Here is a 26,922-nt window from a genome sequence, read left to right as displayed (position 1 = left end):
CTCCAAGAAATAGATATAAGCACAAGCATAAGGGTGAACATCAGGGTACAGATTAGGTCGATATTCAGCAGTAATTAATGCTAGGCCCAGGTTGTAGGGATAATTATAGTGGTTATTCTTAATGTGAGTAAGAACTCAAGTAAACACGCGATACTCATATGCGAGTCATTATGATCATTAAGGGTATATATGTAATTGAGTTAAATCTCCATGTATTGAGCGACTTATCTCTATTTGTGTTGCTAAAGTAATGTCACTGGTCTTGTACTAAGTTAGTAATAGTAAAGTAGAAAACGTATCTGTGTTTTGGAACTTCAGTGTGTGGAACAGTGTCCCTCATAATCTGAGAGGGGATTGGGACAGGGATACATTGTCACACTGTTCTAACTTTAACGCTACAATTCTTTCTGGACTTGTCTCTGCACTCCCTACTGCTGTTTTTCTCGCGCTGCCTATCTAGATAAATAGCAGTCATTTATCATGCTCATTAAAGATGACTGTGAAACATGTAAATGATTGCTGAGGGAGTGTAGGGTACGACACTGCTATTACTGCTACTGCTTCTACTACTGCTTATACTACTACTACTACTGCCACTACTACTACTACTACTACAATACTACTAATAATAATAATCACAAAAAAAAAGATAAGCAGTAAATTGCACATCGTGAGCATGTGCCTAGAGACCAGAGTGTTTGTTGTCATTGTTGTTTGTTGGTGCTTAATTGCCATCACCCACTAAGCAAGGCATTAGGACAAACAAAACAGTGAACAGTGATACTGTAAAAGGAAAACCAGGGCAGGAACAAAGACGGCTGGTCTAAGGAACCAGGAGAGCAGGTAGCGTAAAATAAAATGCTCGAAGGCTGGCAAAGTCGAAGATCTTACCCCTCAAAATCAGGTCATCCACCCAGAGAAGATCGTGCAGGGTCTTATAGTACGACCCCCCAAATTGGTACTACCAGGTGTAGGCGCCAAGAGCCAGAAGGTGCTAATAAACAGAGACCTTGGGCTGGTGGTCTCCGGCCTTGAGCACAGGGCGAGATGGGCCGCCCCCCACAGCTGGAGGAGAAGATGACAACGATGGCCACCTCGGCCGAGGAGTTGGTCGACGTATACTCGGCCGCAAAGGCAGAGGTGGAAGACTCCTGTCCCTGTTCAGGCACTGACGACTGGTGGTGGTCACCAGTAGGCTCTAAAACCGTATCCATGGTCTGGTCCAGAGCTGGGTTGGTACAATACCTGAAGATGGGCAGTTGTGCCAGTTTACTGAAGCGTCCAACTGCAGCCATTTCCGTGGTGTCTTTCAGGAAGCAATAGGCTGTGGCGGGTGAGACTGATGCTACCAATGACGATAGGGGGCAGGATGTACAGTCAACAAGCGTTCCACCTGGACCACCTAGTCGTGGGATATGGCTAACATGGCAACAGCGCATGTGTGTGTGTTCGTGTGTACATGCCCAAGAATTTATCGAATCATACAAGCTTCATCTTCTTTGCCGTATTATATTGTTATGTGGTCATTGTATTATGCAGTGATATTGGCTAATAAATACTGTGTGATTGGGATAATGAGCTGTGCACAATGTTATTTATAACGTCTGCTTTATATAAAATAATTCTTTTATCTTGTAGTGTGAACCACGATACAGGTTGAGCTGTGGTTCAGAAACAGTGAGCAAGTTTACCCATAAATGGCACGATGTTTCTGAACCACAGCTCAGCCTGTATCGTGGTTCACGCTACAAGGTAAGAGAAGAATTACCGGTACTTTATATAAATCAGACTTTATGTGACGGCAAAGAAGATGAAGCTTGATGATTCAATAAATTCCCGGGCATGTACACACGAACACAAACACACGCGCAGTTGCCACGTTATCCATATCCCACGACTAGGTGGTCCAGGTGGAACTCTTGTTGACTGTACATCACGGGTGAAGCAGCCCATTCTCCTCAAAGATCTTGGGGAGAAGAATGTGCAATGCACCCTTGTCACCCCCCAAAAAAGCCCTCACCGTTGCAGTGCACATCTCGACAATGATGTTAACCTCTCCAGGACTCGCAGGACCCCTGGCCTAGCGCCCCTGGGCCAGGCGGCGCTGCCGCCATGCATGGGTAGAACCCTTCACGGCTGTGCTCCCTGGCCCAGTAACATCCCAAGTAAATATACTGTATAGTTAAAACAAAATTTACTGAATATATCTGCTACCTGCTGAAAAAAATCTCTTCTCTATCTCACATAGTGGAATAATTATTAGCTTCTTAAAACCGTCACGGTAGGGCCGTGTTGTGTCAAGCTGGGAGGGGCCGGGTCATTTCTCAGCTGAACGGATGCATTGCTTCGCTCGCTGCGTTCGCTGACTAGTAATAATAATAATAATAATAATAATAATAATAACAATAATAATAGACATGAGGAGCAGAAAGGGCCACAGGAAGGTGAATAGTACTTCTGCTCCTGGCTTTCTTGATAAGGATCCGTATTCTCGATTGGTGAGGAAGCTTACTAACACCTCTTCCTTAGCAGTTTAATTTGCATGTTACACCTTACAGTTCTTTTTTGTCATATTTACTCCTATGCATTATCGACACAAATTGCACAAATACGACAAAAGCAATGGTTAAAATGGTACATGCGGGGATAAACAGGTAAGGGAAAGGCGTTAGTGGGCCTCCATACCCTACGAGATTGTCAGTCTTGGCCTTGACCTAGCCACAATGCTGAACGTTACACCCGTCCTCTGTCAATGAGATGTCTGCCTTAACGACACTAATTTCCCACAAGATCATACACACACACACACACACACACACACACACACACACACACACACACACAAACAGGAGGGAATAAAAAGGACCAAGTCATGACAAGTATATAAACAAGATGATTAAGTTGATGTACTCAAATATGGATGGAATGGTATCTAAATTATTAGAGATGAATGATTATGTCAGAGAAAATGAACCACAACATGCCTAACTGAAACGAAATTAACACCAAGGATATCAAATGACTTCATAAACTTAGAGGAATATAATATATGGAGAAGAGATAGGAATTTAAAAAAAGGAGGAGGAATTATAATATTAACTAAGAAAAATCTAAAAGTCAAAGAAATAGAACTAGATATACCCTAACAAGTAGAACTTATTGCAGTAGAGATCAATACATCTGAAGGGAAAGTAATTGTAGCCAATTTGTACATGCCACCCAGATCAAACACATGGGAAAGAGACGAATATGAGGACCTGGCAGAGAATACAGTTCAGACTTAAGAGCATTACTACATAAAATGGAAGAGAAATCGGAAAGAATTATACTAACTGGAGATTTTAATACAAATATGAATTGGAATACTCCAGATATAATAAGTCAAGAAAGCTGTTGGGACCAAAAGCTCCAGGATCTCGTGCAAGAGTTTTTCCTAACGCAACATGTAAGGGAAAGCACCAGAAAAAGAGGACTCGATGTACCCTCAGTGCTAGATCTCATATTTACTAGGCAAGAAAACGATATTGACAATTTAATATATCACCCTCCATTCGGCAAAAGCGACAATGCAGTACAAAATTGCAACTTCAGGATTGCACATGACATAGTTAACAGCAATGAAAGTTACAAAAAGAGCCTAAACTATAAAAAGGGAAACTATCATGACCTAAAGAAGTACTTCTTAGAAACTGATTGGGGAAAGGAGCTTAGAGGACAAGATTTAAATGCTGTATATAAAAGATTCTGTGAACTTTATGAAATAGGAGTCCAGAAGAACATCCCACAGCACAAAGAAGCAGAAAAGAAAATAATGAAATTGTTCAATACAGAATGTAAAAAATCAAAAGAAAAAAGATTTGTTGTGGAACAGATACAGAAGACAGAATAGTGAAAGGGCATATAATAATTACAAACAGGCAAGATACGATTATATAGGAATAAGGAGGAAAGCCCAAAAACAGTTTGAGGAGAATATCATAAATAAAAGTAGTGATCAACCGAAGCTATTTTACAGCTACATCAGAAGCAAACCCAAAGTAAAAGATAAAATACAATCCATTACGGACGAGGGAATCACCTATACAGAAGAGAAGGATATTTGTGGAGCACTAGACAAGAATTTCCAATCAGTTTTTACAGAGGAAAAAATTTTTGAAAGGGATTATGTGGAACATGCATGCCCACACATACTACCAGATATACAAGCATCAGAAAAAGTAATACATGAGGAGCTAAGTAAATTAGACAAAGGAAAAGCAAATGGTTCTGATGAAATTTCATGTTGGGTACTACGTGAATGTACAAAGGAGTTAAGTAAACCATTATTTTTAATTTTCAAGAAATCCTTGAGTCAAGGTAAACTACCTGATATTTAGAAGAATGCAAACATTGTTCCCTTATTCAAGAAAGGGAATAGACAAAATCCACTCAACTGCCGACCAGTATCACTGACCAGTGTTGTAAGCAAGGTATTAGAAAAGCTTATAAGAAAAGCTTGGGTAAATCATCTAGAACAAAATATGATAACAGAAAGACAGTTTGGTTTCAGAAAAGGAAAATCATGTGTTACTAATCTGTTGAGCTACTATGACAGAGTAACAGACATATTACAGGAAAGAGAAGGATGGGTGGACAGTATCTAATTAGATTTCAAGGAAGCATTTGACACAGTACCACACCAAAGACTTTTATGGAAACTGTACCATCAAGGAGGAATTCGAGGGAAACTGTATTGCTGAATGCAAGATTTTCTCATAAAAATAGAAATGAGAACAGTACTAAAGGGAAATTACTCATCATAGAAAGAAGTGACTAGTGGAGTACCACAGGGCTCAGTGCTGGCACCAATCATGTTTTTAGTGTATATAAATGATATAGACAGTAACACTTGTGATGAAAGCTATCTAAATATGTTTGCAGATGATGCAAAAATACAAAGGAGAATTACTAAAAGACTCTTGTAAAGAGCTACAAGAAGAATTAATTAAACTTCATGAATGGAGTAATACATGGCAAATGGAATTCAATGTGGACAAGTGTCATGTAATCAAGTTTGGTAAAAGTGGAAAAAGACCTGACTGGGATTATAAGTTAGGAAATAAAACCCTACACACATCAGAAGGAGAGAAGGGCCTAGGTTTGATTATCAATAAGAGACTATCTCCGGCTGACCACATCAGTGAGAAGGTACGGAACATGTATACACTGCTTGCAAGTATGAGAATAGCATTCACATACATAAATGAAGGCATGCTAAGAAAGATAATAACATCATTCATCAGACCAACCCTGGAGTATGCATCAGTAGTCTGGAGTCCTCGTCTCAAAAAACACATAGACAAGATGGAAAAAGTTCAAAGGCCCGCTGCAAGATGGGTACCAAGCTTAAGGGATCTAAGCTACGAAGAAAGACTAAATAAACTGAATCTACCAACACTACAGGAGAGAAGGAAAAAAGGTGACATGATTATGCTATATAAATGCATGTCAGGGAAGGAGAAAATAGACATAAATGATTACTTAACCTATGGGGAAGCATCAGCAAGAGGACACTGCAAAAAACTGCATAAGAAGAGAGGTGATAAAGACGTAAGGAAATTTAGTTTCCCAAATAGAGCAATTGGTCAGTGGAATGCACTACCGAATGAAATAGTGTGTGCCAAAACTATGCACAATTTTAAGGACATGTACGATAAATATGATTTAAGACACGGGACAGTACGAGCTTGACTCATTCCTGTAAAGATACAATTAGGTAAGAACACACACACACACACACACACACACACACACACACACACACACACACACACACACACACACACACACACACACACACACACACACACACACACACACACACACTATCTATCTATCTATCTATCTATATACCTAGGCTGCTTCCCCCAAGGAAAGGGAGGTAGCCGAGACAGGAGGACACACTCCATTTACTCATCCATTCAAACACATTCATTCACATCTTAGCCCCAAAGGGGAGAACGGACAGATCCTCACCGCACCACACCGCACAAGGGGCAACTGCGCAATGCAATCAGTGACATCCACAGCAGGGCCCGACAGCAGAACTGGTTTACCCCTGCCACATCATAACAGACCCATCCCCTTACCCGCACCTGACCTGACTAGCTGATCAGACCAAATGCGGGAGAATATCCTCTCAGGGCTGCGTCATCACTTATTTATTCACAATTTCTCTCCATTAATTTCTGTCATGCACAGCCACTCTTCCTTGCTCAACAGACATCCCTCTCGCATCCAGCGCTCTCTTCACACTGTCCATCCATCCTATTTGTGGTCTTCCTCTCAGCCTTACACCTCTCACATCAGATCTAGTTATCTTTTTCACCAATGGCTCATTATCCATTCTCTCCATATGCCCAAACCATCGCAACACCCTCTGCTCAACTCTACCAGCCATCTCCCGAACAACTCCAGTTCTCCTTCGCACTTCATCATTTCGCACCCGATCCATATGCGTCACTCCACACATACTCCTCAGACACCTCATCTCCATTACATTCAAACTTTTCCTCTCCGCTACACCCATATTCCATGTTTCAGCCCCATATAATGCAGTCGGTACCACAACACCTTCATACAGCCTTCTCTTTACATCCATTCTAAGCGAATGACATTTAAACACTTTTTTCATTCCTCCCAGCACCTTTCCTACTTCATTTATTCTAAACTTCACTTCTGCATCTATTCTTCCATCCACAGCAACATGTGACCCTAGATATTTAAAACAATCTACCTCCTCAAGCAACTCACCATTCAAAACTATATTCATCCCCCTACCATCTATCAACCTCGTACACTTCATCACTTTACTCTTATTCTCATTTACTTTCAAATTCCTCCTTTCACACACCCTTCCAAACTCCTCTACCAACTGTCTCAATCTCTCCTCTGAATCAGTCACCAGTGCAGTATGATCTGGAAACAGCAGCTGCTTCAGATTCCAATCTCCACCATCAACATTTACCAGACTCAGACCACCTAAAACTCTTGCATTCACCTCCCTTACAACACCATCCATGTAAATATTAAACAACCAAGGCGACATCACACATCCCTGTTGCAGCCCCACTCTCACGGGAAACCAATCACTCACAGCATTTCCCACTCTTACACATGCTCTACTATTTACATAAAAACTTTTCACCCCTTTTAGTAACCTACCATCAAGTCCATACAATCTTAAAACAGTCCACAAAGCCTCCCTATCAATTCTATCATACGCTTTCTCTAAATCCATAAATGCCCAAAACACATCCTTGCTTTTCGCTAAATACTTTTCACACACTTGTCTCACAGCAAACACCTGATCAACGCATCCCCTCCCTCTCCTAAAGCCACACTGCTCATCACTATTCACTCCCTCTGTACCCTCTCTAACTCTCATAATTAACACTCTACCATACACCATACCTACAACACTCAACAGACTTATACCCCTAAAGCTAGTACATTCATACTTATCACCCTTGCCTTTATACAACGGGACCACACAAGCACTTGCCCAGTCAATTGGCACCATACCTTTCTCAAAGCACACATTCAACAATCTTACTAACCAGTCAACAATAGTCACTCCACCACCCTTCAGGCATTCCACAGCACACCCATCCATGCCTGCAGCTTTCCCTGTTTTCATCTCCTTTACTGCCTTCTCCACTTCCTCCTTCGTGATCAAAGAATCATTCAGCTCTCCCAACACATTTATTCCTTGCACCCTTCCATCCGCCACAATCTCAGCCACCCTTTCCTCCTCTACATTTAACAATCTTTCAAAATACTCTGCCCATCTCTTCCTTACTGCATCCATCTCAATTAACATCCTTCCATCCTCTGCTTTTACTCGTTCTTCCTTCCCAGACTCTCCCTTTTGCACCCTTTTCACCTCCTTCCAAATCATTTTCTTATTCTGTTGAAAATTCTCTGTCAGCCGCCTACCCCACCTCTCATCTGCTGCCACTTTAGCATCACGCACAGCCCTTCTCGCTCTATTCCTCTTTTCCTTATACCTTTCATATGACATCTCATCCTTCCTCTGCAGCCACACTTCATAGCACGTCTCTTCTCGGCCACAGCCATACTTACTTCCTCGCACCACCATTCACTTCCTTTTCTTACACCACCACCCACACGTCTCACACCACACACCTCTTCTGCATGCCCCACCACAGCACTCTTAAACAACTGCCATTCCTCCTCCACGCTGCCATTTTCCCGATCTTTCACTGCGTTCCACTCATCTTTCAATTTCTCCTGATACTCTTTTTCTCTCTTTTATCCAACTCACTCACTTTCAAAACCTCCCTGCCACACCTAACCCTCCTAGCTCTCACCCATCTCTTACCTACTCTTAACTTTCCCTCCACCAGGTAGTGGTCAGACATACCTTCACCCTCCCCTCTTAGAACTCTCACATCCAACAATCTTCCTATTACATTCCTAGACACAACCACATAGTCCATCAAAGCTCTATCAACAACCCTTCCACCCTCCTGTCTCACCCATGTATACTTATAAATATCCTTCTTCTCAAACAGCGTATTCCCAATCACCATCTCGCGCTCAACACACATCCCTATCATTCGTTCCCCATTTTCATTACTTCCAGGCACACCATGCATACCAACTACGCCTTCAACTGCTACATTTCCCACACACGTTTATCACTCTGAGCCACACACATTTGCCACTGCTCTGATGTTTTATTTATTTATTTTTTTTATGCAAGGAAGAAGAAACCAAAGGCCAGGAGCCCGCAAACCATTCCTTCCAAGAAGAAAACAAAACAATACAAAAGAGAGCCAAATTCAAGATCCGTTCATTTCGAGATGCCTGGACACACTGCGTTTGAAAGACTGGAGATCATAGGAAGTAGGAAACACAGACAGAGGGAGACAGTTCCAGCGTTGACCTGTTGCATAAATGAAGGACTGGGAGTAACCTTATCTCTTGTATTAAAGAGCTGGACAGAAAAGGGACGAGAGTTTGTTGCTAGACAGGTGGTACGCACCTGTCGTAGAGGTGGAGAGATGAATGCAGACAGTTCAGAGAAGCAGTGACCAATGAAGTAGCGATACTCATTCTGAGTATCCCTCTCACCATTTCTCTTCTACCATGCTCCTCTATCAGATTCCTCTGAAATAATTTCTCACTTTCAGATGATGAGACATTACCCGTACTGTCCTCCTCCGATTCTCGTATTATTAACTCAGCCAGGCGCCGTTATTTATCTACCAGTACGCTGATAGAAGCCAAAACGACTATGCACTTCTGTCTATTTATCTATAGCCCGGCGTCTCAACCCTGTAAGGAATGGCCATCAACAAGTGACCTCCATGTCGTTCTGTTCCTTGCCATTTCTCTGCCCTCCCCCAAACTTACATCTCCCTCTCTCATATACCTCTCTATTCCATCCATCCATCTCATCCTCGGTCTCCCCCCCCTTTCTCTCCCCTCCTCCACCCCACTCACATACACTTCTAGATCGTGTCTCACTCACCTTCCTATCCACGTGGCCAAACCACCTCAATGTATGCACTTACTGTACACATATTATGTCAGTATTAACCACACATAGGCAGCATACAAAGAATTACTGAGGTGTATTATATTATATATATCACTAAGTAAGAGGTCTCACGAAGCTCTCTAAGCCAATACGAATCAGGTTGTGAGAGCTGACACGTTGTGTTGTGAGGAGGAATGGATAGAGGAGGGTATATTCGGTGTATATTAATAATAAATGTGATGGGTGATGGGATAATCTATCACTAAATGAAACGCCGAGACCTTGGACCTCGAGCTGTTGATGGAAAGCATTGCTAGGAGTTCAGGAGATATCGCACCCACATCCACATGAGTTTGACTTTTGACCCCTTGACCTTGCTAACTTAGTTAGTTCATCGTCCCTTCATACTGTGTCACTGACCAAAGTTTGGTTGAAATCCATCGAGGGGTTCTGGAGACATCGCGCCCACAAGAACAAGTCGACCCCGTATGACCTTGACATTTGACTCCTTGACCTAACTGAACTAATCAGTTCATTATCTCATACTGCTTCACTGACAAAAGTTTGGTGGAAATCCGCCCTTGGGCTCAGGAGCTATCGCACTCAGACAAGTGTTACGGATGCACACTCGCACCCACACACGCACGTACGAAGAAAAAACAATCACAGGGCCTCCTGCACCATGGGTGGGTGGAGGTATAATTATATAAACAGAGAAAACTAATAACAGAACAAACTCATCATACAACACTCACACATACATGCTGTCAATGATATACCGGTACACAAAAGCACAAAACTTGCCCTCCACTCTTTCTTTGTGTGTGTGTGTGTGTGTGTGTGTGTGTGTGTGTGTTTCTCACTTCCCAGCGCTCGCACAAAGCGAAGCATTCACGGACAATATATGATATTATATATAATAAAGACACCTCCATGTAAATAAATTTTGTCAGCTATATCTTCGTTTGGCCTTATCTATATCATTGTAATATTAACTGATTTGACTGACATGTGAATGGTGGCTTTATGTATAAAGATTTAAATATCAACAAATACTCATAATACACAACCGAAGGTTAGGAAGCTTTGAGAATATAATCCCAGCCTTACCACTCAGAGGAACATACAGCAGACTGTGAGATCAAGCATTTAAGAGGAAGGCTTTGAATTAGTACCTATCAACTGCACGAGCATCACTGAGGAAGACGATCGAGTATTAGGAAGTCACATTCTTCCCCAAATACAACGTCCATTTGAAGAATTACACGTAAATCCCATGACTTTACTGCTGGGTGAGGGGGGACACACCCGGACACAGGGGTAACAAATAGCCTGCTGTCATTATGTTTCATGACCCTGTGAATCAAACCTGGGGCTTTCCAGTTGCCGGTTGGATATCCTACCCATTAGACCCCCGAAGGAGATTTATGATGTGACTGAGGGCAGCTAAGGAGAGGTGAGCGGTACAGACTGGACAATATTATCTGCTGACATGGCATGTACAGTTGGAGAAATTTCCGCACGAGACACTGTGTAGATGGCAGCAGCAGCGACAGACAGAAACGATCTGGTAACAGTGCTGGGGGTGAAGCAAGGGGTGGGAGTAGCAGGGAAGGTGAATGATGAGGGAGAGGAGGGGTGGTAGTGGGGGTAGGTGAGTGTTAGGGAGAGGTTAAGTAGCCATTAATTGTGTCAACAAACCCTGCTTAGATAATCATTCCAATACGATTTTTCTATTAATTATAAAATATACTGGCAACAAGCTGCTAATGATGGTTCAGTATTTGATGGAATAAGTTCAGCACCTAAGCAAACAGGTATGGCCAATACGTAACCTTATCCTTCGCCTCCGTCATTCCGTCCCCTGATCGGAAAGCTTTCTATTGTTGATAGAGAATTTACAAATATTTAGAACTGATTTCAGCTGCTTCTCATGCAAGTTGCTGAACAAAGATATTGTAACTTTCATTGCAACTTGTATTGAATACCGAATCTAACATTCGGTAATAGTCCATTGCATATTTGTATAAGTCAACTACTGTTAAATTAAGACCGAACGCTGCAGAATAAGGAAAATACATCCTTTAGACTGATGGCATACTTTGCTATCCTTTCACAGTCGTAAAGGTACTACCTGCTTAGGGATGGATGAGCCTGGCCATCATACCAGACTATAAATTTTAAGCATACTTCAGTCAGCACTTTCTTAGGGCCAATCCCTCATATCTTAATAGGCCTATATAATTTTATGCTTATGTGCATACGTGCATGATTATACGAGTATTAAACGTGCAATCTCTCTCTCTCTCTCTGACACACGCAGTAGATTACCTTACATACAGTCACATTGGTAACCTTTCGGTTGGCAGGAATACGATACAATCAGTCTATTTTTCACTTGTCATCTAAAGTGAATACGGACTTAATGTCGCCATTAAAGATGGTGATATATTTGACAAAATACACACGACACTCACACAAAATTACCAGCTCTGTATGACTTGCATTGCTACAAATTGTAATACTCTATCTACAAATGTTCTAGCAGTTGCGGTCGCACCGTTCAGACAGTTGTTCTAACCAGCCTACACACACACGCACACACACACACACACACACAACTGGCGTAGTGGTAATGCTTTCGCCTGCCATATAGTAAGACGGGGTTTCGCGCCGGATTGGGTGCGAAAAGTTTCACTAATGAAACGGGAGGTTACTGTTCCTCTTCGGGAAGGGAATGGTTGTGTGTGTGTGTGTGTGTGTGTGTGTGTGTGTGAAGTCACAGTCTTGCCGTAGATCGGACTATAGAGCTCTCAGCTCTCTTCCTGGAGGGTAATGAGCTGACGATCACGCCAATCACGTTATCCTGACCGACCCGGTGATTACACACACTCAACCAAACGCATTAAATTTTGGAAGGCAGTTCTTTTCTCCTCCCGCGCCTTCCACACACACTAAGAGATACAGTAATATCACATATTTATTGTCTCACACAACTCACAGTTGAGGAGAATGTATCTGAACAATATTCTGTCTGGCAATTAGGTCGAAGCAATGACTTATTTGTCCCACTGCATTTAAACAAGAAGTGTTTCTCAACCCAACTATTGTATTCTACTGAGTTTCTGATAAACTTCATGCACTACGCGTTCTAACATTTGTCTGGATAAACAAATATTATTAACTGAACAAAGAGCAAAAAACATCATTGATAGAAAGCGTCAGTACCAGTGACTATGTTGGGTTAGCAATCGGTTGGCAATGTTCTTGTAAACCGGTGCTTTCTAAACTGGGGAACGCGCCCCCCTTTGAGGTGTGTGAGGTAGATGGAGGAATGACCTGAAGCCATCTTCCAAAAGTTACTATTATATTGCTGTATGGCGCAGAAGCCTGGGAGTTGAGGAAGAATGAAGAGAAACAGCTGGATAGGACAGAGATGAGGATGCTGCGATGGCTGATGGGAGTGCCACAGAGAGAGAGAGAGGAATGATGACATCAGAGCAGAGGTAGTTGTGTCAGTTGTGAAGAAGGCAAGAAAGGCACGTTTATGTATGGGCATGTGACCAGGATGGAGGAAGTTGATCCTGTGAAGGTGGCATGGAGGAGTCAGGTGGAAGGGAGAAGAACGAGGGGAAGACAAAGGAATAAGTAGAGAGATGGAATTGAGAAAAAAAAAATGAGGCAGTTAGGCCTGGAGAAAGAGGACGCAGCGGACAGATGTTACTGACGACAACGTATAATAGCGGCCGATCCCACCAGGAACCAAGGCAACGATTATATATATATATATATATATATATATATATATATATATATATATATATATATATATATATATATATATATATATATATTAGTCACAGGCCATGCATGCGCCTCAGACTCTCATTCAGCTGCTGTCTACTGACCATCAGATCACGGCCTTCCCAACTACAGCCAATTAAACAGTATATAATTCACTATGATCTGATGGATATTATGACTTTAAATATTATTACAGGTTAAAGAAGTTATAACACCCAAGAAATTTAAAAGAACATGCCGTATAAATAAACAAAAAAAGTAGGAATATGCACTTACGCTCATAAATGGCTAGAATATGCATTTGCATATGCAAATATGCATATGCATGATTATCCTAAGCCTACTTATGAGTCTCTGTGAGATAAACTGAGAGAGTTAGACAGAGAAAGACCCAGTATCATACACTGCACAACACACACACACACACAGACGCTGATGATTGACCTGAAAAGCTCTAGGTCTGGTTTATGCTAAAATTAGTTTGTGACATGCAGCCACCATGTGTTTGGGATTTAGGAAATGTATCAAATTCATATTGACAGCTAACAAAGATGCATTTGTCTTAAAATCTGACATACTTTAATGCCTTCTGGCGAAAAAAAATACTAATGGTTGACTGAAACAACGAAGAAATGGAATATTATACTGTATATACTTTATTTACCATACACTACATATCTGCGTTACAATTAAGAATGTACAGTATGAGCAACTTTTCTGAGACGTATCTGAGGTAAACGTCTGATATCAGTTTGTGTTACAACAGGGATGTTATAGATACAGAAGGGGGGGGAGTCATTACATAAGGTTACGTGTTGCTGATGTCTGTTTTTATATCAGCCTTGCATGGTCACTGAACTGACCATTTTTCATCATGTCATGAACCATCACTTTACAGCTTGTTGCTGCTTCGTGTGTTCCCCTATCGTAAAAACACATTCATTGAAAATCAAAGCAAATTATGTTATGACATTAAATGACTAGGAAGCCTCTCCCCAACACTCCGCTACCCCCACTCCCATCCCTCCCAACACACAGCTACCCCCACAACCCCCCAATCCCTCACCTACACCGCACGTCCCACCCCTCCTTTACCCACAACATTGTTACCAGATCAAATTATTCGTCACTCCTGCTGCCTTCTACGTCGTGTCCCGCGCGGAAATTTCTCCAACTGTACAGGCGGAGACATAAGTATCATTCCTAAGTTTTATGAATTCATGGCGGAAAAATGCATGCACTGGTAAAGATATGATTTTCATTGCCATTTCATTTCATTTGCCAGTTTTATTTTCTTCAGATGGAAATGGGAAGACAGTTGTTTCTTTGAGTGTACAGTACCTCCACTCACGATACCGGCTGCTGCACTGCCGAGGATTGCAGGGTTGCCAATGACTGGAGCATGACCACTACTAAATCAAACACAGCTCATGACCAAATGAAGAGTATTGACACAAAAATGTCTTAAACAATGGTAATTTAAGGATATAACGAGATATTACTAAACACTAGTTTTTACTGTTGTATAATGCGCATCAAGCAGCTCTTTTATTAGCCTTATAAAGTCTTACAAATCTCACTGACAAATTGGTGGGCATACTTAAATTTCAGTGCATTTAATATTTAACAAATGACGTCAAAAACTGCACTGCTGCAGTGAAACTGGTAGTTTTGATTTACCAGGCATGATAGGGATGCTAAAATGGTAACTCATTTGAAAGAAACACTTACAGTAGCAAACCATTTGTCATGAACCAGTTTTTGACCTGGTATCCCCAAGCAGTGTGGTATGTCACTTCCTAAATCAGAAGATTCGTTCAAGTTCATTACTTTGTTAGGTAAAAAAAATAATCAATACACAGAGGTATGCTGTTCGCGATAATCCGGCACGAGTACATGACTGAAGTAAGAGGGAGGAGGCTCGGGTGCTACGGTACCGATCACTTTACGTCCTGTACGGCCGGGGTAGATGGGAGCAACCAGATTTGGACCTTTTGCCTTTCTCGTAAATGCAATGTTTTAGTGAGTGGAAAAAGTTGAAAATTATATTTCATGCTGACAAGTCTTTCTTCGAATTGCACAAATAACGCCACAGTACCAGATTACCATTATCAGTTATTTCATACCCAGACAGATTTTTCATGAATAAATTCGTGCCAGTATAATCTGGCAATAGATAGATAATAATGAAAACTGCCAACTGGCAAGTCTGGTGAGGAGCTTATCATAATATCTCTCAACAGTAATCCCATCCCATCACTTCCCTCTTCAACCCAATCGTTTACGGCCTCCTCAATATCTTATCACTCCGCTGTCATCCGACCTTTCTATCTCATCCTCTTTAAATCCCCTTTACTCTCCTCACCAGCCAAGCCAGTTATTCTGTTTTTACACACAATCAGTGACAAAACTTACCAATCACTGGCAACCGCAAGTGAAGTCTAGGTCTTAATTTATCAACAACTTACAGAAGAATAAACACTGGAGGATGACACATTGTAGAGGAAACTTACCCTGATAACCTTCCATTACCGCATGTTATGGTGATGTGCCATTTTACTACAGTTAGCACTACCTGTTGTATGGAAAATGGTTATGATGATCTGAAACACATCCCTAACTTAACCCATATGGTGACTTATGGTTCATATTTTTAGAACTTTATGACAGTGAGAATTAACATCTTCTGTACAGCATTATCATAAAGACAGTTTTTATGTAAGGCCTCTTGTCTTAAGCTCCTACTTCGAAATCTGTCCACAGCTGAAGGTAAGAATATGCTCGTATTAGCAATAAAATAAATATGTCACCGTACTGAAACGATTACTCAAAAAGTTCCGTGAACCAAAGAAATAGATGAAGTTTTCAGACACCGTCAGCTACAATCACAGACGTCAGTTTTATAATTCAGTAACAGCCAATCTAATTTTGTTCCCATCGAGACGCTGGAGCCAGACTCGCCTATCGTACTCCAGCCAGCGTAGCCTAATTGTAGAAACTCATGTTACTTCGCTTGATGGGATTACCTGACTGAAAAGCCTTCACTAACCTCTTGGGGATTAAACCTATGCACATGACTTGACTGTCACTCAGACTAGAGCGTTCTAACTGCTAACCACTAGATACATTCTTTGTCCTGTCTACATAGATGGGTCAGACTTTTTAGAAGTAATCATTCTTAACTCGATCATTCTTCCGTGCTATACATCATAAACTTGTTATCACCATACGACTTTATTCATTGCTAATCAGGTATTTTACATCATCAATTTATCACCATGCGACTATGACTTCATTCTTTGCCAGTCATGTATTTTACATCATAAACTTATTGCCATCAAATAACTTTATTCTACACAGGCAGCATCCCTAGCAGTGAAGGGTTAATGAAGGCTGTGCCTAATCTCTACTGTTCGAAATGGCCACCCAGAGTAAAATTATCAGGATTGAAAGAATATGATAAGTCATTACTGAAGGGGTTTGTGTAACTGTGAATCCCCTTTTCCCCCTATGCCAGATTATCTGATCCACAGTATTTCTCCAGGGTGGAGGAGGAAGTGGTTCTTGCAGCACTCATTTCTGAATACCGGAAGTGTCTGTGAGCCCCTAAGAAAAACGAAATATTTGTTAGTGGTAGACCTCAACATGGAGCAGCTTTACGCAGAATCGGATCCATGAGGGCCGCTGCTCACTGGGTTGGGGGAAGGTCAACGACTGTATGCACGGTCAGTTACGTAGCAATATACACGGCCGGATTTTTGCTTTGGAAGACAAAATTTTGCATTAAAGTAGGATTTAGGCAACTTGGGACTCCCTCCGTCCCTCCCTCACTTCCCCTGGAAGTGCATCCCAAGGAGGAGCAATGCCATTTTTTAAAACCCAGAACATGAAATTTGGCACACTGGTAAACCGAAGCTGGGTTTAAGGCACGATGTGAGGCTCAAGGCCCACTCTTAGTGGGGGGGTGGCACCTCAGGGGTCCTATCCAACGTTGCTATGCCTGGCAATATTTTTATTTATTATTTATGTATTTATTTAGGAACAAAGAAGTTTGCATGGGGGGGTACACCTCCACCCTGACCAGGTATTGTGGGGTGGACTCCCCCGGCCCCAGTCAATGCCAGTATGCATGGCCAAAAATGATACATTCCACAGCGGTACACCTCATCTCAGACCAGATTTCAGGCAGGGGGGGGGGGAGACTTGTCCACCCGCCCATAGGCCTTGGCTGGGAAGTACCATTTTTTTTTTTTTTTAAATCATGGAACACGAAATTTTGGACAGCAGTAGACGCCCATCTGGATCAGGTATTAGAGAGGGTGGAATCCTGTGGAGCCAGCCCCCGTGACTCCTGGGAAACACTGGTATGCACAGCAGTTAAGACCATGTTTTGGATAGGGTGGGACCCATTAGCTTCCCTGGTGTGGAATGGGGCTGCACAATAATTTTACTGTGCTCGTTTATGTCGGAATACTGGTAATGGGAACCTACTTCAATCTCCTTACTTTGTCCTTCCCACAAAAAGTAAATCATAATTGCGACAGGAACATATTCGTAAGTTTGCCTCTTAAACTTTCCCATCCACTTATGTCTGGATTTTACCTTATTCTCAGTCACTTCAATTTGATTGTGTAATTTCCATTTTACTCGGGTTCTCTGCTTCAGAGACACTTTTCAGGCAGTATGGATTATAGTCTTCATTTACTTTTTCACTGCAAGTGCTCTACCCAAAGATGAATATAACTGTTTGCAGCTATCAAGACTAACTCAATAAATACGTCGTTGGACTGCATGAGTTACCACCGCCAGGCAACAATAATAGTTTAAGGATTCTTCTTGAACTGGAGATATTTCTAGAACCTTTCAGCAAGACAGACTGTCCGAAACTGAATAAAATCCTCGGTAAGGAGAAGGAATAAGATAATGTAGTTAATCCGCTTAGTACGAGGACGTCCATTTTTAGATTAATCTTGCAACCTCCACACAATTTTATGTAATTTGTAAATACTCAAAACAATGAAAGGTTAACAATGGCTTAATTTAAATTCTTCAGTTCTAAAATCTCTCCAAACCTGAGTACAATCATTTGAAGGGAGCAAAAACAAAATATTGCAGGTCTCGTTGGGGACACAGCCGGTCTAACGGAAACTACATCCGTCCCCGTCCCAGAGGTTGTCTGGCTTACTGACACTGCTTCTATCACAGTAGATGGCACCGTTGCAGCAGTACACATATATTTAACACTTCACACCAAACAAATTTTTTATGATCATAAATATTATACACAATCCATTCCAAATTCACTGACCTAATCGCTCCACAGTCATGGCCACTGTTCTGATTGTTAACTTTAACAGACATGTAAATTAAGTCTGTATAACCCTTTCACCAGCATTCGTACTCCATGCTCATCTCAACCTACCCTTCCATACCATAAACATATGAACTGATATCCCTCCATACCATCCTCTTCCGGCCGTCATATCAGTGACACAGAAGCATCTTTCAGTTATTTGATGGAACATTTACTCAAAAATGCAATTAGGGACCTAGATGTTAAGTAGAATGTTGCGAGCCGTTGTTGTTGTTGTTGCTGTTGCTGTACTACACAAGTCTGTCTGATGGAGCAGACTCACCAACAGCAAGCAAACAACCGACCCTGAAGGGCCATCCCATGCAGTAAATCGACATTCCTATGTGGCTGACAGCGCCTTGGCACATCGAGGCGCGGGGAATAATGTGGTGGTTTCATTCCTGGGTGAACGCTGCATGTTTCCACACACTTAACAGGAGCAGCATAGCAGGCTTCACGTCACCCCGTTATTTGGTTATATGGTTATGACCCAACATTGTAAATTATTTCTGGAGTTACAGGAAGCCATTTGTCTTTCCATTCAGTGTTGAGCCATCATACGTGGAAAGAAGTATAGTAAACGGGGATGCGAAGGATGGAAAAAACAGGATGATAGGAGGGTAGACTGAGAAAAAAGAATGACAGACATGAAGTTGGAAGCACTATATTGAGTGGATGATGGGTGCCCCTACCTTCCACCATGTTGCGAGTCGTATTGTAGGTAAAGACTGTGGCGATGAAACCTGTCTTATTGATGCTCGTGCACTCGATAGGCACAAATCCCTTCACTCCGATGACGAATATTTCATTTATGCTACCATCGGACGATTTTATTCAGTTCTGGAAAGATCTCTAACAGTGATGGAGTTCCTGAAGGCTGTATCTAAGCTGTAACAGTGAAGAGGTTGCTGAAGGCCGTATCTAACCTGTAACAGTGAAGGGGTTGCTGAAGGCTGTATCTGAGGTTGCTGAAGGCTGTATCTAAGCTGTAACAGTGAAGGGGTTGCTGAAGGCTGTATCTAAGCTGTAACAGTGAAGGGGTTGCTGAAGGCTGTATCTAAGCTGTAACAGTGAAGGGGTTGCTGAAGGCTGTATCTAAGCTGTAACAGTGAAGGGGTTGCTGAAGGCTGTATCTAAGCTGTAACAGTGAAGGGGTTGCTGAAGGCTGTATCTAAGCTGTAACAGTGAAGGGGTTGCTGATATGAAGGCTGTAACTAACCTGTAACAGTGAAGGGGTTGCTGAAGGCTATAACTAACCTGTAACAGTGAAAGGGTTGCTGAAGGCTGTAACTAACCTGTAACAGTGAAGGGGTTGCTGAAGGCTGTATCTAAGCTGTAACAGTGAAGAGGTTGCTGAAGGCTGTATCTAAGCTGTAACAGTGAAGGGGTTGCTGAAGGCTGTATCTAAGCTGTAACAGTGAAGGGGTTGCTGAAGGCTGTATCTAAGCTGTAACAGTGAAGGGGTTGCTGAAGGCTGTAACTAACCTGTAACAGTGAAGGGGTTGCTGGAGGTTCTGTCTAACCTCTCCAGTTCCAAAGGTCTCTCGAAACCTGAGTAAAATTGTCCGCAGAGATTAAGACTGTAATGAAAAATACGCCATCAGACTGAAGTGGCTAATCCAAAACTTTGTTCTTTACTCCTCGATCCAGTAGTGAGGCTGGAGTTGTCACAGATGTAATCCTGCTTGGGTTGTGCATTCAGAGTACTTGTTGATACTTGAATCTACACTCATGCTGGATTTGAAGTAGAAAAATCTTGCACAAAGCTTTGACAGACTATGGCATCGAGCTTTCCAGTTGCGGGCTAGATATGCAGCTCATTGCATCACCAGCTTCTCCCAAACTGTAAAGTTTGTGAAGTGACTGAGGGTAGCTAAGGAGATGCGAGAGGGACAGGCTGAACAAGATTATCCACTAACCTTCATGACACGCGCGTCCACCTCCAATGCCGGGTGCTGCACGACTGAGGATAACAGGCAGGGCTCTGACAACTGCCGGCAAAGATTGCCTTGAACCCCCGTGAAATTACCCTAGATGCAATAGAATTACCTTAAAAATCCCATGTGTAATTTATATATATATATATATATATATATATATATATATATATATATATATATATATATATATATATGTGTGTGTGTGTGTGTGTGTGTGTGTGTATGTATGTGTGTGTGTGTGTGTGTGTGTGTGTATGTATGTGTGTGTGTGTGTGTATGTATGTGTGTGTGTGTGTGTGTGTGTGTGTGTGTGTGTGTGTGTGTGTGTGTGTGTGTGTGTGCACGAACGACTCAAAACAGCGAGAACAGGAGAATAAAACTTTGGTAACACAAGAAATTTGTATCTGATTATTACCTCTGCGAACGAAACTGAAGGAAGTTGTGTATTCACTAATGTTTGTCTGTTTGTCCATATGATATCTACAAAAGTTCTCAATGTATTTCAAAGAAATTTTTGTGGAAGGGTGGGCCATGGGCCAAGAAAGAATTGATTAAATTTGGGGGCCGATCAGGATCTGGATCCGGAGTATCCCGAACAATACCTCCAAAAATTCTCAATGAATTTCAATGAACTTTTGTTGGGGAGTGGGCCATGGGTCAAGGAAAAACAGATTAAATTTGGGGGCGGATCTGGATCCTATGTATTCCACACAATACCTCCACGGATCCGGCAGTGACATTGGCGGAGGTGTACACTCTCTGACTGCTTTCTGACTGATAATGCACTCAAGTTCTCAGCTCAGTAAAGCACATCATTTTTCATTTTTTTGGAAACAACAACTAAAAAACATAGTACAAAGAAAAAAAAAAATCACTATTTTTTTTTTCCAATATAATTTTCCTACATTCATCTGCAGCATTACTTACTACATTCTTCAAGGCAGGATGAAGATGGTTATCCAGCTGCAACTGAGCACTGGATACACCCATTGTTTTTAGACCATATTTAGTGTGCAGTAAGCTAACCAGGTTTGTACCTCTAAGTGGACTTCTCAGGTCAGTCTAAATACGTCTTAAATGACTGAAAAATCTCTCTACTGAAGCATTTGAGTGTAGCAAGGTTAATGCACATCCTACTACTTTAGAAAGACCGGGGAATCTTTGTTTTCCATTAACATCAGTCACAGAAGCTAAGGGTCACAGCCTGGGCGGGTTTACGGCAGAGAATAGTATGTTTTAGTAAGAATGTCAAGGCTAGGTACTTTCACTTGACTATGTACTTTCATTTGACTTAATTAGGTTAGGTTAGGTTAGGTTGGTAAGGTTAGGTTCGGTTATTTATTGATATTCGTAGACTATGTTTATGTGTTTTGACGATTTTTACCTTAATTACTGTGGCAAAATACGGAAATGTTCTCGTCCGTAAAAAATGTCTTAGAACAGTCTAAACTATTTAGAAGAAAAAAGTACGACAGTCTAGACTGAAAGTATATATATATATATATATATATATATATATATATATATATATATATATATATATACCTTAAATCATTCCGTTGTTAAATTCAGAATTACCATCATCAGTACACTGCCAATAGGCTACTCACTGAACAGTTTCCCAAAGACTTCATAAAATGCAGGAGGAAAGACAGTACACTAGAGATTAGTACACCAAAATGCCGCTGCTGTAAAGCCTGCGAATCTGGGATTGGAAATCAGAGCACTTGCTGCACTGGCTGGCTACGTGGACAGTGTAATGCGAGTGGATGAGACAGCAGAGATAAACAGCCGCTCTCCTTCGATTAAAGGCCGATTCACACGACCAGTTTTGGCTCTGACAGAAAATCTGGCAACTAGACGCTGTCGAGATTTCTTACATGCATTCTACAGTAACTGTTCACATGACCCGTCAAGCTGACGGCGGCAGCCTTCCGTCAGCCGACCGACACGTCACGGATATCTTCTCGAGAAATCCTGGCCGGGTAGCTGGTGACATGGCGCCGACCTGACGGGTTGGTGATGGCTCATGTGAACGAGGACACGTAGCGTACCCGTCCATTCCACGACTCGCTGTTATCGCCTTGTTCATGTGGATAACACATACAGTTCAAAGTTTGACATTATGGATGAAAGGCTGATAAAACTTGTGCGTTCTTATGAAGAGTTGTTTGATATGACTAACAAGAAGCACAGTGATAATCTGCATAACAATAAGATATGGAGAGTGACTAGCAAGGAAGTAAACAAACCAGGTGAGTGTGTCAGTTTATTATACATAAATTATAACTCATAATCTTTTGCAGCTAAAATTCACCGTTTTTTCGAGCCTTAATACTGGATATGCTATATCACTCGCATGGTAATGCTCCAGCTGGACTATTGAAAAACACTTTGAATTTTTCCCTGACATTAAATGCAGTTTGATGAACATTTCCACCTTGTTTAGGTAAATTTAGCAAATTATTTGGAAAGTGTCTTGACTTATTAAAACAACTAAATTTAGCCTTGGGCATTCTGATGTATTGGTAGGATTTTACCTCATCATCTGCCAGTTCTTTATACAGGGTCCAGAATTCTCCCTCGAACTCTCTCTTTTTCAGTGACTGGTGTACCCATAACCTTTTCCTCATTCCACGAACTTTTTCTTCCTCCTCTTCTTCTAATAGTAGAGCAATTGCCGCCAAATTACATAGAGACCGACCGGCCATGATCCTCACACAACAGTGAGCACACACTGAATGATGATGCTCGACAGACCGGGAACGCGTCATGTGAATACACAACATTTTGAAGGTGTCAAGCCGGTGGATTGCCTGTTGGAACCAAAACGGGTCGTGTGAGTCGACCTTAAGGCTGATTCACAAGACTCGTTTTGGTTCCGACAGGCAGTCCAGCAGCTGGACGGCATTAAGATTTCTTACATGCATTCTACAGCAACTGTTCACATGACCCGTCAAGCTGATGGCGGCAGCAGTCCGTCACCCGACTGACATGTCACGGATATCTTCTCGAGAAATCCTGGCCGGCTAGCTGGCGACTTGTTGCCGGCCTGACAGGTTGGTGATGGCTTATGTGAACGAGGACACGTAGCGTACCCGTCCATTCCACGACTCGCTGTTACCGCCTTGTCTATGTAGATGACACATACAGTGCATTGTTTGGCATCACAGACGAAGAAACAAAAATTTTGAAGCAAAAAATAATATACTGTAAGGTTTATAAATCCTAGTTTGCATTTCGAAAAATCTATTATATAAATCAAATTCATGGATTATTCAGAGCACTCATAAAAGATTGTGTTTTGTGATGTAACGGCTTTTTTTTTTTTTTTTTAGGGGAGGGAGCTGAGAATGAGAAGTAACATTTAGCATACCTAACGTTATACAATTTGTACTTTAATTTATTTACATTAGTAAAATGCATGCAATAAGCATAGCTTCTTTTTCTTTCCTTAGGCAGACTGCTAGTCTTTCTTTTGGAGGTATTACTTCTTGGCAGTTTTTGTTCATCTTGGTCAGCTCCATTTCGATTTTTTTTTTTTTTTCGGTAAACAACTAAACTTAGCCTTGGACATTCTGAAGTACTGGTAGAATTTTACCTCATCATCTGCCAGTTCTTTATACAGGGTCCAGAATTCTCCCTTGAACTTTGTCTTTTTCATTGACTAGTGTATCCATTTCTCATTTTCAGTGACTGGTGTACCCATAACCTTTTCCTCTTTCCACGAACGTTTTCTTTCCCCTCATCTTCTAACAGTAGAACAATTGCCGCCAAATTCCTTAGAGGCCGGCCGGCCATGATCTTCACGCAACAATGAGCCCACACCGAATGACGATGCTGGACGAACCACGAACGCGTCATGTGAATACACAAAATTCTGACGGCGTCAAGCCGGCGGACTGCCTGTCGCAACCAAAACGTGCCTGTAGTCGTGCACTGTACAGAGTATGGCCTGCCAGGCCCGGGCACCATGTGATGTAACCGTGTATATTGCCGCTGTTTTTTGCCATCAAACCAGATTTTTTTTTTTTTTTATACAAAATATAATGATAATGCATGATGTACTTTAAAATGATCAAAATTGCCTTAGATTTTACCACCATACTTTTTTTATTTTTTATGTGTTCGACTCTGGGCATAGGCTTCACAGCCTGCTATCAAGGCCCAGCAGTCCTTCTACATACCATACACCTCTACATGTCACCACTTTGGCGCTAACACCCACCGTCCATACTGAATACATGCTAGGGTTGTCTCATACAGGACTGGTGTATTGGTATTAGCGGGGGTATTTTTACGACATGTCGGCGGGTCTTCTGGTAGATCAGTATAGCCTGATTTAATGAAATTCAAATCCTTAAACTGTTCCCTGCCCCAGCGGAGATTTGAACCTTGGTCCGTTAGAACGGCAGGCCACCTTTCTACCGATTGAGCCACGCCTCCCCCTGAATTACCTCAGAATCACAGTTCCATTACCTCAGAGATTTCTTTAGATGATTTAAAATTACCCAATATAAGATACGTACCTCAAAAGTGAGAGCCCTGATTTAGCAGGGTTCAAGGGTTGCTAAGTAACTGGAGCATAACCGCTACCAAGTATGATGCCAAGTCCAAAGCAATTTTTGCCAGACCCCTCAATCCCGTTTGGGGTGGCCACAAACAAAACGCCTCCACGTCCCCCTGTCCCACGCCATTTCAATGCCCCGCTCCCAGCTCAATCCCCCCTCTCTCATATACCTCTCCACCCCATCCCTCCATCTCATCCTCGGCCTCCCCCTCCCTCTTCCCTCCTCCACCTCACTCACATAAACTCTCTTCGTCAGTCTTTCGCCCTCCATCCTCTCCACATGGCCAAACCACCTCAGTGTGTTCCTCATAACGCTTCCTATCACATCCACATCCACACCACAACGCTTCTTTATATCCTTATTCGTCAGCCTGTCTCTCCATATGACTCCACAGGCTCCTCTTAAATAACTCATTTCCACTGCTCTCACTCTTGACTTGTATCTTTCCAACAACGTCCAAGCTTCACTTCCATACGTTAGAGTTGGTATCACAATACTGTCATGTAGTAACTTTTTCACTTCCATGCTCACTTCCCTGTTTCTTATCACTGCTTTCAAAGAACCAGCAACCTTTCTTCCCTGCTGTACCCTTTCAAGCACTTCATCTTCCACACCTCCATCCTTACTCATCACACTATCCAAGTACTTAAACGTACTCACATTTTCCAATTCCTCACCATCCAACCTCGCTGTACATTCACTGACTTCACCTCTCTCAAAGACCATCACTTTACTTTTCCCTACATTCACCTTTAGATTCCGTTTCTTACACACTCTCCCAAACTCATCCACCAAGCCTTGCAGCTCACCTTCGTCTTCACTCAACAACACAGTATCATCTGCAAACAACACAACAGGGAGTTTCCAAACACTATCTTCTCTCAAGAGGGCCACTCCAACATCCACTACCCTACCTTGTACCTCTTCTATTACCCCATACATGTACAGATTGAACAACCATGGAGACATGACACATCCCTGTTTCAACCCAACCTTCAAAGAGAAAAATTCACTTAGTTCACCATCTACACGCACTGCATCCTTAGCACCATCATACATACTCTTCACAGCATTCAACAGCTTCCCATCTACTCCATATATTCTTAATACTTTCCACAATCCTTGTCTATCCACCCTGTCATATGCTTTCTCCAAATCCATGAAAGCCGCATACAACTTCTTTCCCTTCTCTAGAAACTTTTCCACTAAAGATCTGAAAATGAATATCTGATCTACACAACCTCTTCCCTTCCTAAAGCCTCCCTGTTCTTCTCCAACTAATTCCTCTGTTCTTTCTCTAACTTGTCAATAAGTATCCTACCATACACTTTTCCTGTTATACTAAGAAGACAAATGCCCCTATGATTACCACACACTTCTTTTTCCCCTTTCCCTTTGTACAAGGGAATAATTATACCTGACTTCCAATCCTCCGGGACTCTACTTTCCTCCCAGGCCAATCTACACATCTTCCACATCCATTCTACTACAATCTCTCCCCCATGCTTCAGCATTTCACCACACACTTCATCAATTCCTGGGGCTTTCCCCAATTTAACTTTCTTCATTGCTTCCACAACTTCTATCCTACTTATTTCTTCCTGTCTTCTTACCTCCGTCCTTCTCCCAGCCATTCCCCAGCCACTTATACTCGCATTACTTCCATGCTCTATGTTCAACAATTCCTTAAAGTGTTCTCACCATCTG

The sequence above is a fragment of the Coenobita brevimanus genome, chromosome 113 (genome assembly GCF_032717465.1).
Source record: "Coenobita brevimanus isolate Jiangsu-jjx chromosome 113, ASM3271746v2, whole genome shotgun sequence".
In the NCBI taxonomy this organism is placed as follows: domain Eukaryota; kingdom Metazoa; phylum Arthropoda; class Malacostraca; order Decapoda; family Coenobitidae; genus Coenobita; species Coenobita brevimanus.
The sequence above is the reverse complement of the archived record's forward strand: the minus strand, read 5'-3'. Positions refer to the sequence as shown.